This window comes from Petaurus breviceps, unplaced genomic scaffold (assembly GCF_028583685.1).
Source record: "Petaurus breviceps papuanus isolate PSGF00001 unplaced genomic scaffold, PetGlider_PUasm1.0 80, whole genome shotgun sequence".
Classification (NCBI taxonomy): domain Eukaryota; kingdom Metazoa; phylum Chordata; class Mammalia; order Diprotodontia; family Petauridae; genus Petaurus; species Petaurus breviceps.
The window spans coordinates 11,620,008-11,633,326 of NW_027186540.1; the positions used below are offsets into that span (position 1 = coordinate 11,620,008).

The following is a 13,319-nucleotide window of genomic DNA, read 5'->3' on the forward strand; positions in this document are numbered from 1 at the left end:
CATTGCCTGTTTTTATTTCTTCAATTTCTATTTCTTGTCTTACTGTTACAGATAGTGTTTCTAGTAAAATATTAAATTATACTGGTGATAATAGACATTCTTGCTTCACCCCTGATCAAATGTAAGGTTTCAAGTTTATCTTCATTACAGATAGCACTTGCTCTTAGTTTTAGATAGAAACTACTTATCTTTTAAGAAAAGCTCCATTTAATCTTATGCTTTCTAGTGATTTTATTAGGAATGATTGTTCTGTGTTGTCAAAGGTGTTTTTTGTATCTATTGAGATAAGCTTATGATCTCTGTTATTTATTACATCTATTTTAATTCTTACTTTTTAGAACACTTTATATGTATGTATGTGTATCCATGCACACATATGCGTGTATACACATACACACAACTTCAAAGTTCTTATAATTTCATCTTACTTTTTGTCATTCCTACAGAATTCAAAGGTCAGAAGAATGAATCTTGCTAAAATTTATAGAATTTTTCCCTTTATCACCAGTGTCCGACCAACACTGAATATACCCATAGCACATATAAGAAATTCCTTGTTAAATGTTTTCATTTTTATTGTTTGTTGCCATTTTAAACAAAACACAAAAGTATTGTCCTTTCCCTTGAGAAATTTGCAGTCAGAAAGGATAATCACTAAAATGTCAACAGGCTGCTAGATTCAGAGAATGGTACTCATTTTGGTGTCCTTTTAGAATTTCCCAGGTGTAAGAAGTTTCTACACTTCAGTTGCCCTAACCTTCTCAGCCCTGAGTACTAGTGACTTAGGAATTTACTCATAAGATATTGCTTCAGTTAAACATATAAAAACTTTTTGACCAAGACTAGGTTTGCCTCATTTGAAAAATCTCCTTGTTTCTACCTCTGCCCCTCTGATAGATTACTTTGAGCCAAACTACTAACTTGTCTCGATATCCACTTCCATGTACTTTTAGACTTCTGGCTGCCTACTTACCTTTGACCCAGTCTCATCTTGCTTGACAAGTGGCTCCCCCGTATTCATGTGTCCTGAAAGTTTAAGTGTTGTTTATCCAATGATCTATCCTAACTTTTGACTCATGTATTTTTTACTCCCTTGTCCTCTTCTTGCTGTGTTTCTCTGTTTTGTTCTCACCTCATAACGTGGGTTTCCCAGGACTGATTTACAGTTTTGACTAGACAAATTATTAGTGTGATAGTAAACTATGTCCTTGAAGGATCAGATGGACACGACCTCTACATACCTTGCTTGGTTTTCTTGAAAATTATTAAGATATGATTCTATCATATCAGGCCTTGGATTTTGTTTTGGGTAATTTCTGAAATCACACATAGAAACAAAGGAAAATAGCAGCTGATAACTTAATATTACCAGGAGGAGATATTCTCTTTTTGTGCTTTTCAACATAAATTTACCCTGGCTATTTCAGAATAACTCCACATGAACATTTTCTTAACCCCTAATTATACCAGTCCTCCTTCCCCCAACTTCCACAGAAGGAAGAACCCAGATAATAACATAACTTACTTCAAATGAACATAACCAAATAATTTTCCAATAACTTTCCTACTTTAAAAAAATGTTCTTTTAACATTTTTTTTCTTTTCAATGTTTTGGGAGAAAAGGTGAATATAGAGCCACATGACTAAAAAAAGAAGAAAAATGATCTCATTCCAAGAATGAAAAACTATGGATAAAAATTGCTAAAGACAGCACAATAGAACAATATAAAAAAACTAATTTGATTTATTCCTAATGAACCATAACCGAGTCTTGGATTGATTTTCTTGACAGAACTGCAAAATGAATGAATACCTAAAGTGAGAGAACATGTATATTATAACTTTGGCAATGATTTTCACAGTTTCACTTGCAAAAATTGGTTCCTGTTGATTTGGATGACAATAAAACTTCATGGACTGGAAAGTCTCTTAAAGGCTATATATAAAAGAATAAAAGTATATGACAGTGCGTGTTGCTGTGTGAATCAAGTACCCAGTAGGGTATCAGAGATCTGCACTTATTTTATCTGCTTTTAGAAAAGACTATAAATGAAATCTGAATTTTTATTAGAGTTGGAGTTGCTTTGAAAAATCAGAAAACTCAGAAAAAGAATGCCTTTTTTTGTACTTCACTTGAAGTGCTTAGAAATAAAATAAGGAAATTATAGAATAAAACTAAACAAAAAAAACACACAAAAGTCAAGCTACAACCTCTGTATATAAGAGCACTTAAAATGAGATAATAAATAGAGGGTAGAAATCTGGAAGAAAAAAAGAAGCAATGATAGGGGAAAAAAAGCCTTGGGTAATATGAGAAATATGTTGCTATAATCCCAAGGTTCTAGATGTGTTCCCTCTTTATTCTGGTGGAGACAGAACCAGGATATATACTTTTGTTATATGAAGCCACGTTTAAGGAATAATATTGACACACTTCCTTGAAACAGTGGGGGGAATTGAAGATTGATCAAATATATATGATTCAGTGGTATCCCCAAGAGATTCTTATGTGAAAGTGACGAGCTTTAGTCGATATTCTCATATTTCTTCTGCATTGTAGTTACAATAATTCTATACATTGAAGTCTAGTATATGAATGGATATGGTCTGTCACATTCCATTTTAATTCTTGTGGCTTCTTAGTTACTTAAAGTTAAGAGTAGTTGTGGAACATTTTAGGTATTTAAAAAATGATTGCTTGCATGTTAGGCTAATGGAGGTGAAAGTGGGATTTCTGAGAACACTAAGAAAATACCTAAAAAATTAATATCCCCAGAGGATCGTATTGTGTGACCTTGAGTTTTAATGTATTTGAGCTTTAATTTCTTAATCACTAAAATGAAGAGATTAAAATGTATCCATGTCATTATCTACTCCATCTTTAAAATGCTATAATCTATAATCTTTCTACATTTCAGTTTTTTAAAAGCCTTTATTAAGTGCCTACTATATGCAAGACACTGATCAAAGTGCTAAGAATTCAAACAGAAATAAAAAATATTCTCTTCTCTTAAGGATCTTCCATAACATAGAATTTGCTAAGTAAAACGAATTTAAATTAAACAACCAGGTCAAAAAAATAAAAGTTCTAGTTTTTCATTTCTCTGCCTCTTTTTGTACAATGGATCCTTAAAAGGTGATCTTTCTGACAAATCAAGGGATTTATAGGAATTAAGCATAGCTACCTTGCTTGGTCGTGAAGGGGTTGTGGAATAGAGTAGAGGTTTTGATACCACAGTCCCTGGTAAGGATTATAATGGGTTTTGCTGATGGAAAACAAAAACTCTTCAATATAGAAAGTTTGTGTAAAAGGGAAATAGATCTTTCAATGCCCATTTGAAATCCTTTGTCCCTGAGAATTTTTCATCAAAGATCCCCCTGTGACCTCATTCTGACCTAGTAATGTCCCAACACATTTGTGCAATCTGCCTTAAATTCTGCTGGTAAAGTCACCAGGAAGTTTATTTAAAGAAACAATTCTTCCATGGAGGCTTAAACAAACTGGCCTTTTAGGTCCTTCTAATCTCCTTTATGTATGATTCTTAATGATCTTTCTTTGAAAATGAGATGGGAAGAGTATACATTTATTCTTTCACATATCTAAAGGTACTGATAAAGAACTATAAGAATAAAAACCTTTACCAGAATGATAGTCATAAACATGTTTAACTCAATGTTCATGTTTTTATAATTAATATAAGTTTGCAACCGAATTTATCAAGCAGATTTGTTTCCATTTTTATACTTAAGTAGCATATGGATTAAAATAAAAAAATGAACACAATCCTTTAAAATTTATAATTTACTTGTTTTCTATAGTTAAAATGTTATGGTGAAGTTATATCTTCTATAAATCTTTAGATTTGATAAATGAATTATGCTTTTAAATATGTTGAAGTTCTATTAAATTCATCAGAAATTTTTATTTTTTTTTATATTCATACTTCCCTGTCAGGCAGATCTTCCACTAAATCATATCAAAGTTTAATGAGATTGTTTCATTTTTGTTTTTGTATGCCTAAAGCCTACCACAATTCCTGGAATGTAGTAGGCTCTTCATAAATCTAGTTGATTGTTTCATAGATGGATGGATTAATTATGATGTGGATATTATTGTTGGCTCACAAAACTATGCCAGGAGAGCATGCTCTAAAATTTCTCATCACCTAGAGAAACTTCAAATCCTGACCTGGGAATGGATTGTATATTTGTTGTCTGAGGACCAGCCTAGCTAAGTTCAAAGAAGCTTATCACTAGGTTGACCATAGGATGGTGATACATTTTTCAGTCACCATGAAAAATGGTGACAGACAGACAGACAGACATGGTAGGGAGTTGGGGAAAGCTGAACTCTTTGTCAGGACTTTCTCATCCTGAGGCCTTCTTTTCAAGATGTGTATAGAGCCAAGAAATCTTGCTCTCTCCCTTTTCAGCCACAGAACAGTCCTCCCTTTGTCCAACCTCTCAAAACCAGATAGCTTATCTCTGTTACACCATACAAATTGCTTATGGTATGATCCAGTCTTTCATACTGGATGGATCCAGTCTTTCATACTATGGCTTTGTTTGATTCAGGGAGGTGCAGAAACTAAACTAAGCTTACTACTCTATTGTTTGATTCAATCAAAAGTGTTTTCAGCTTACTAGGCACCAGAGCCATATGGGAGGATTTGCCTGCCCTTGCCAGAGGATAACATATACAATAACTTAAATTACTGATTTCACTTCTGTGCTAATTCTGAACTACTTGGATAGTTTACCACCCAAACTCCTCCTCCCCCTACACAATATATCCTGATACCCATCCTACTTTTTCCGATCCCCAAATCTGACTTTGGGTATGATCAACTTCTACCCTTTGATGACTTTGGAGTGGAGTTTCAGATTTTAGGAGTGCGACAAGGGTGTGTTTTGGTCCTACCCTGGAGGTCTGTGACCTTCCATGGTGGCAGGGTTTGGGAGCTGGATTATTATTGCTGGAATTAATTAGCCATATCCCAGGTTCGTGCATTGAAAATAACAGTCTGTGAATTATACTTTTAAAAATGTCTAAACTATCTTTATCCTTTAACCCAGACATTTAGGAATTTACCCCAAGAACATCAGACTCAGAAAGGTCTTATGCATTTAAAAAAAATCACTTTTTCTTTTTAGTGTAAAAAAAGCATTTGAACAGAAATACATGCCCACTTATTGGGAAATGGCTTAATCATTTTGATGTGAGTACAAATGATTATTACTGAACTATAAGAAAAGATAAATATTAGAAAAGACAATTTGATAATTATATGAAATGATACAAAGTGAATTAAGTAGAGCAAGGAAAGTAATATATGCATTTATTGAAACAATTCTAATGGAAAGGACAGTGACAAAAAAAAGAAACTAAGCACTGTAATTATTTTAAAAATCTTGTTTGACTCTGATGAAGAGATGAGAAAATATATCCCCCTCCCTTCAGTAAGGAAGTGGAGATGTGAGGAACACTATATGTATGGAACATTGCATAGACAACTCAATAGGTGAGTTGGTTCGTTTTTCAGAATTTCTTTTCTCATTTTGCTTCTTTTTTTGATTTTTGTTATAACTAATGACTCTGGAGAAGAGATGAAAGAAGTATCTATTAAGAAATAAAGGTGATAAAAAAAGTGTCAATAAATATGTAAACTTAAATATAAAAAGTTAATGTCAGCAATGGCTGGCTAGGCCCATTTATAACCATGTCCTAGGGATCCAAGGCATCCATCTGATGTCTGGCACTCTATTGCCTCTAGCAGTTTTCTGGTTCTTACTCTGAGACCTGACTCTGCAAAAGTGGTAGGCTCAGCTTCATATTAAAAGTTCAACCTATAACTTCTTGTTATACTACCAGTACAAAATCTTACTCTTACCAGGTCCACTCTCAGGTCTATGTCCTTCAGAATCATGAAGTTGTTAGGAGCAAGGACTTTGGTGAAAAAAAACAAAACAGTCTTGGAATTTATCACCCAACACATCCTTTGGTATCTATGAAGATTGCCTCCTTCCAATACCAAACAGTTCTCAAGTATTTCAGTTCATTCACATACTCAAGTGTAGGTATCATCCCCTGACTGATATAAACATTAACACTGAAGTGTCCCATACCAGGTCGTCAATGTGTTGATTGTTTTCTGGCCACAGGCTTTCCTCTTCCATTAGCTTGCCTGGCAGCAAAAATGTGGAGCTAAACTTACGTCCCCTTTCCTTTTTCAAAAGTTAACCTAATATATGTAAACTATCTGACTTAAGCACAAATTGTGTTAACTTGCACTACATCTGGTTTATCAGAACACAAAATGTATTGCTTATTCACAGCATTCCTCTTTTGGGAATGAAGCCTGAAAAAATTTTAAAGTTCTATTACCTTTAAAAAAATATCTGGAGAACCAAGATGAAAGGAAAAGTGATAGGATAAAGAACTGAAGTATTTTTGAAGTAGGGATTTCCCATTCATATTTTTCCTGTTACTATCATTATGGAACTGGTCTCTAAAATTATGCTTGGTAGGGAGCTTTTCCTGACACTAATGGAGTCTCTTGACAGCTTGTGTACAAAAATATTTGGTGAGAATTGAACAATGACTTGTCAGGTACAATCATTCTTTCCAAAATTATCTGTAGGAGTCTTCTTGTCTCGTTTTGTGTTCGAAAAGATAACTCTAAGTGTACTTTTTTCCTCTCTCAGCAGATCTCCCTTAAGTGAGTATATATTTTCATTATAAGATTTTATTTTCAATTAGCAATCATTTATTTCTTCTTTCTTTCCTCCCCTCACTAAAAAAAGAAGGAAAAGAAGGAAGGGAAAAAAGTAAGGAAGCAAGAAAAGCCAAAACAAAACCTTTATAACAAATATGCATAGTCAAGCAAAATAAATTCCCCCTTTTTTCATGTTCAAAAATATGTCTTATTGTTTTATGTTGTCCATCACCTCTCTATTCAGGAAATTGATAGCTTTCTCATTTTAGGTCCTCTGGAATAATGATTGGTCATTCTATTGATCACAACACTTAAAGCTTTAAAAGCTGCTTCCTTTCACACTTTTTTAAAAATTATAGCATAAATTCTTCTAGTTCTGCTCCATTCACTTTGAACCAGTCTATTCAATTCTTCCCAGATATCTCTGAAACTGTTCTTTATATCATTTCTTTTACCACAAGACAATTCCATTATTTTCATGGGTTATTTTTTTTTCTTTAGGAATCTTCCTTTTTCCCAGTTCTTTGCTACCACAGAAAAGAACTACTAAAAATAGTTTTGTTCATATGGATCCTTTTCTTTTTTCTTTGATCTCTTTGGGGTTTTAGGCCTACTAGTGGTATCACTGCTTGGAAGGCTACCACAATAAACTTTTTAAATATAGTCATCTAATGGGCATAAAGCAATTTGAAACTAAGCCCATTAAATGAATATATTTCAGTGTTCTTTATTCAGAATTTCTAAATATTATGAAGAGTGATAACTGAAAACATAACCTGTTGGGATTCCCTTGTGTTCAACCTGACTGCTGTGTATATGTCCAGAATAACCAAACTGACCCTGATATGATCAGATTTCCATGACTATTTTAACTAGAATTCTTTTCAGAGAATAACATTCCGATTAAAGTTATAGAGTTTGATTAAAGCTATATAGGTATAGAGCTATATAGAGTTGGAAGGGACCTTAGAGGTCATATAGTCTAATTTTCTAATTTAATAGATGAGGAAACAGATTTTATCGTTAAGTGACCTTCCTGAGGTCATTCAGGTAACACTAGATAAGTTATTTGCACTTACGTTCTCTGACTACAAAGCTAGTTTTTCATCATGATAGTACCTCAGTGATCAGCCAGAAAATTGTCTATCTGGTTGGTTGTATAAATCTAATTGGTGTGTGTGTGTGTGTGTGTGTGTGTGTGTGTGTGTGTGTGTGTGCGTGGTATAGATTTAGGAAATAAAGATTTGTCTATATGATCTATGAAGAGTAAAATCTGTGAAAGTATGTGGTCTTATCATAGGACTTTTAGCACACTTAAATGAATCAGACTAATCAAATGCTAATTCATTAAAATATTTAAATGACATTTAAATACAGAACATTATATTAAGTCATCTGTGTAGATGTTTTGGTTCCAGGTGCAAAGAATATGGGTTAACTCAAGAAGTTTTGTGACTAATAGATGACCTTATAAAGTCTTCCCCTTTAATTTCTTCTCATCTACATTAAAATAGTCCCAAATCCACCTCTTTCAGAAAGAGAAACTAGGATGTCTATGGGATATACCTTTTAGCTTTGAAGATTGATTTCTAAAATAAAAATTGTTTTCTCCCACAAAATGTTCTTGGTAACACCACCAGAGACCAGACTGGGCAGGACATAGATCTGTCTCAGTTTATAAGAACTTATTGATTCTGGAATTTGTCTCACTATGCCCCACTCCAACTCTTAGTGCAAGCTCCCAATTTTCTTCTGCACCTGGCAATGGCCTTTCATGTTAGTTAAAACCTAATTACTACCTGGGTACACATACCAGCAACTACACAGATGCAGTTGGAAAAATTCTCCACATCTTAGCATGCCCACCCTGCCGCTAGACTTTTGGTTGGTGTTGCAGATTAATAACCTTTGAGGAAGAACCATGACACCTACCCATCCACTATTTTGGGTAGTGTTGACTGAGCCTCACAGGATGAGTAGGCATGATAGGTTTCAATCTCCTCACAGAATTCATTGCATTAACTCATCCCAAAAATCCAGGGGAGATTTTGTCAAGGTTACTACCTTCTAGTCACTCAGGTTTATAGTCCCATTGTTCTCCTACTTCATCACTCTTCCTCACCACACATATCTGAACAGTTGCCAAATATTTTCATTTCCATCCTCATATTTATCACATCTATACCATTCTTAGAGGCACCTAAGTGCTACAGTGGATGCAGGGATGGGGAACCTGCGGCCTCAGAGCCACATGTGGCCCTCTAGGTCCTCGAGTGTGGCCCTTTGACTGAATCTAAATTTCACAGAACAAATCTCTTAATAAAAGGATTTGTTCTATAAAAGTTCAAATCCAGGGGCAGCCAGGTAGCACAGCGAGTAAGAGCACTGCCTCCAGTGTTGGGATGACCTGGGGATCGAATCCCGGGCTCAGACACTTAGCACCCACCCAGAAACACTTGGCCGGGTAACCTTGAGCAAGTTACTTAACCCCAATTGCTAAGGGGCAGCCAGGTGGCTCAGCAAGTAAGAGTACCGGCTCCAGTGTCGGGATGACCTGGGGATCAAATCCGGGTTCAGACACTTAGCACCACAATAACTGGCTATGTAACCTTGAGCAAATTACTTAACCCCAATTGCTAAGGGGTGGTCAGGTGGCTCAGTGAGTAGGAGCACTGGCTCCAGTGTCGGGATGACCTGGGGATCAAATCTGGGCTCAGATACTTAGCACCACACCCAGAAATAACTGGCCGTGTAACTTTGAGCAAGTTTCTTAACCCTGATTGCTTAAAATAAAAAAAAATAGTTCTAATCCATCCTTACACAATTGATAGCTGTTCGATCATGGGAAAGTCACAATCACTTTGTCTCAATTCCCTCATCTGTAAAATGGTGATATCAATGGTGCCTACCTCTCAGGGTTGTTGTAAGGGTCATATGAGATAATATTCATACAGTGCCTTAGAACACTTAGTACAGTACCTGGAACATAGTAGATCTATACAAATGCTTATTCCCTTCCTCTTCTCTCTAATCACACAGATAGTTCAAGCCTCATCACCTCTTACCTGGATTATTTCAATAATCTCCAAATTGGAGACATCATCTCTCAAATCTATCTTCTACATGGTTGCCAAAATGAATTTCAAAAAGTATGATGTCTAGGATTAATATGCTGAAAGGATCCTTAGAGGCCATCTAGCCCAACTACCTCACTTTAGAAATGAGGAAAATGAAGCCCAGGAATGTTAAGTGATTTGCCCATATACACAGTTAATATGCACCAGAAGTGTATTCAGACTCAGATCTTTGACTCCATAGCTAATGTTCTTTCGCTATTCATTAAGACTGGTTTGTCTACCAGACTAACAGTTTGCCTTCCTTCCCCTTCATCCCAAGAATGTATGCTCCTTGGGGGCAACAATTGTTTCATTATGACCTTGTATCTCTGGCTCTTAGCACGAAGTCTGGCACCAAGTAGGTATTTAATAAATGTTTTCCGATTGATATTAGTTCTGATTTATATTGTGGTCCTATTTTCTACTCAATAAAGGCTAAAGGGAGATAAGAAAATTCTGACTGAAGAGGTAAAAGATATATTCTGTTTAATGTTAAGGTGGGCTCTTGGATCCTCATCTTTTAAGTTCCTAACAGTCTACTTTACCCACTACTGCATAACTTTCTGGCAGCATGGGTTGTAATGGGGATTAAGATTTTAGGGCATAGGTTTGAATCAATCTATTTTTAGAATATATAGAAAGAGAAAAGGCCCTCCATAATAACTTTGCTTGGTGGTTTGGGACTTTCAAGTTGTTTTGTTAAAATGTAAACTTAACCATTGCATTGATATGTAAAAGGGGGGGTAGGATGAATACCTTCCCAGCTTTTGCTTCCCGTGTTCAATATTATAAGGGATTCCAATAGTAACTTTATCTTTTGGGTAGTCATCCGATACAATGCTTTGATTGGACTTCTCTTCCCATTTTCACTGCACTTTAAGACTTTCCTCATCTCCAAAATATAATATTTACCAAAAATTTAAGAACCATGGCGAATATTTGACAATACCACTCTAGTGACAAAGTCACTCTAGTCGTTATTCTAGTGGCATCTCCAGTCGTCCTGATCTATATCTTGCCACTGGACCCAGGAGGAGTGAGTGAGGCTGGTGACTTTGTACAGGCTTTCCGCACTAAGATCTAATTCACTTCCTAGTCATGGCATCACCATCCTACTGTCACAGTCCTCTTGAATGAAGAATAAGCAACAACAACATGATCTCTAACATTAATCTTTTTTTCTAATTTCTACTTTTCCTGTAAGTTTTCTAATGTATGGAAATACTTGTACAGAAATGACAAATAAGCAAATAAATGTATGTGGGGTACATTTCCTCCTTTTTACTGATGAGGTGTACTATTTATAAAAAAATTTGGAGACCAAAGCACTTATATACTATAGTAGCTCTCTTTTGCTCATGTAATAAATACAGGTATTAATAATAATAGCTGATTGACAGTATTATCTCAGATATTATATTTGATCCAGAATAATTTCCCTCCATTATTTTGCCTTATTAAGTTAATACACAGTTACTTATTCATCTCCATGTAACCTTTTGTTCCACTAAATTATAAACATTTTTTCTCAGCTGGGTGAACTTTTTTCTTTTTTTTTCCCCCAAGGCTTTCATTTACAAGAATCTATTCTTTTCTACACAATTATTATATTGAGTCTTACAAATAGTGTTGATACTTAAGTGTGTAGGGGGAAGAGAAAGACTATAATTTAGTTTTACAAAAGCCTATTAAAAGAAATAATTTGAAGTACCCTTTCCTAAACATTTTTTATTCGTTGAGGATTTGAAACAATTGGGGTTATTGAAAAAAATCACCTTGCCTGACTTTGTATTTATGGAGATTTCCCCTCCCATATTCAAGGGAACTCTGAAATGTGAGGTCCAGTGATTCAGTGTGAAATTAGTTAACTGTTATGTTAGTATTTCTTTAAGATATCAGCAAATATTTTTTAAATGGTAATGATTTCATGGATTCAAATGTTATTAGTTTAGATTATAAGTGTTTTAACTAATTTATAAAATGCTCAGATTAATACTGCTTTTATATGTTCTCAGTCTCAGCCTAAATAATGAGTCTGTTCTATAACCTTCAAATTTGGTGAGCAGTGCAGATAGCTTACAGAGTCAGTGTCAAAGCTGATGGGTACCTCTAGCAATTGTAGTCTTTTACCTGATTCACATTTTTTAAAGTTACCCAGGTTATTTGAAAGCATTTGGTTGAAGATTTAAAATACTTAGGAATATCCCCCTTTTATTTTTAAAGATACTGAAAGTATGCAGTTGGATTGAAGAAAAAAAGCACTTCAGAATTTAAGTATTTGTTGTGGCAGAAGGTAAGGGATTAAAAAAAATACAGATGTATCCTTAAATGTCATTTTGATTTGGTGCAAGTTTGGAAATAATAGTTCAGCCCTTAAAAATACTTAAAAGTATAATTAAATAGAATGCTTAGTCAGAAAGTAGGGATATAGCATCTGTTATGTGCTTAGCCCTGGGTTTTGCTATCCCAATTATTGTATTTGTAAATATATGAATGTTTGAATTGTCCAGGTAAATCATACTCCAGACATGCTAAATTATACCTTCAAGAAGTCTAGGGAAGGGGGCAGCTAGGTGAATAAGTGAATAGAGCACTGGCCCTGGAGTCAGGAGGATCTGAGTTCAAATTTGGCCTCAGACACTTGATACACTAGCTGTGTGACCTTGGGTAAGTCACTTAACCCCAATTGCCTTGCCTTCCCCTCTCCAAAAAAAAAGTCTAGGTAAGAGAATGATGTTATAGATCCTTTTTTCTTGTACAAGTGAGTTGGTTGTATTCCACCTTCCCCATTTTCCAAAGAACATTTAGAGCTGAGCTCGCTTAGAGGAGAATAGAATTACTGTATGGAGACATTCTTTTGCTCTTTCCTGACAGAAGTGAGCAGCCTTGTGTTGGTTTGGGAGTTAGATCCCCTGGCTTCAGATCTTAGCTACCTTTTTAAATTTGTAAGTTCATCAATCCTTCATATCACTAGCAGAATACATTTTATTGCCTGTAGTGGTACATGCTTGTTCCCTAGTGAGGGAAGCTAGAGCTGGTGGATCACTTCAGCTTCAGAGTTCTATGCTAAGGTTAAAGCTGAGGCTAAAACTCAGCAGGAGTGTACACTAAGTCTGGCACCAATATGGTGAACCTCACCATTCCCACCCCCTCCAGGGTGTGGGGGAAACCACCAGGCAACCTAAGGAAGGACCAATTAGAAAAACTTGGAAATAGAGCAGGTCAAGCTTCTATGCCAATCACCAGTGTCATGTGGTCTATGAGTGGCAGCTGTCCTTTCATCTGGGAAAGAGAGGGAGGAAGGAAGGAAGGAAGGAAGGAAGGAAGGAAGGAAGGAAGGAAGGAAGGAAGGAAGGAAGGAAAGGAGGAAGGAAAGAAGAGAGGAAGGAAGGAAGGAAAGCAGGAAGGGAGGAAGGAAGGAAGGGAGGAAGGAAGGAAGAAAGGAAGGAAGGGAGGGAGGGAGGAAGGAAGGAAGGAAGGAAGGAAG

The 13,319-nt window shown here is 35.5% G+C and overlaps 1 protein-coding gene and 1 pseudogene across 13 annotated transcripts in view; both read left to right on the top strand.

Moving 5' to 3' along the window:
* Positions 1-13,319, top strand: part of LOC138176019 (semaphorin-3A) — a 665,616-nt gene that overhangs the window by 205,380 nt on the left and 446,917 nt on the right. For 7 of the 13 annotated variants that reach the window (XM_069106728.1, XM_069106733.1, XM_069106729.1 and 4 more), the window contains exon 2: positions 12,056-12,125. The exons of the other annotated variants lie outside the window; for them this stretch is intronic. The gene's annotated coding sequence lies outside the window, so the exon portion shown is untranslated. The remainder of the gene's footprint in view (positions 1-12,055; positions 12,126-13,319) is intronic. 13 annotated transcript variants of the gene reach the window in all.
* LOC138175972 (ribonuclease P protein subunit p25-like protein) overlaps positions 1-13,319 on the top strand; it is a 173,392-nt pseudogene that overhangs the window by 146,049 nt on the left and 14,024 nt on the right.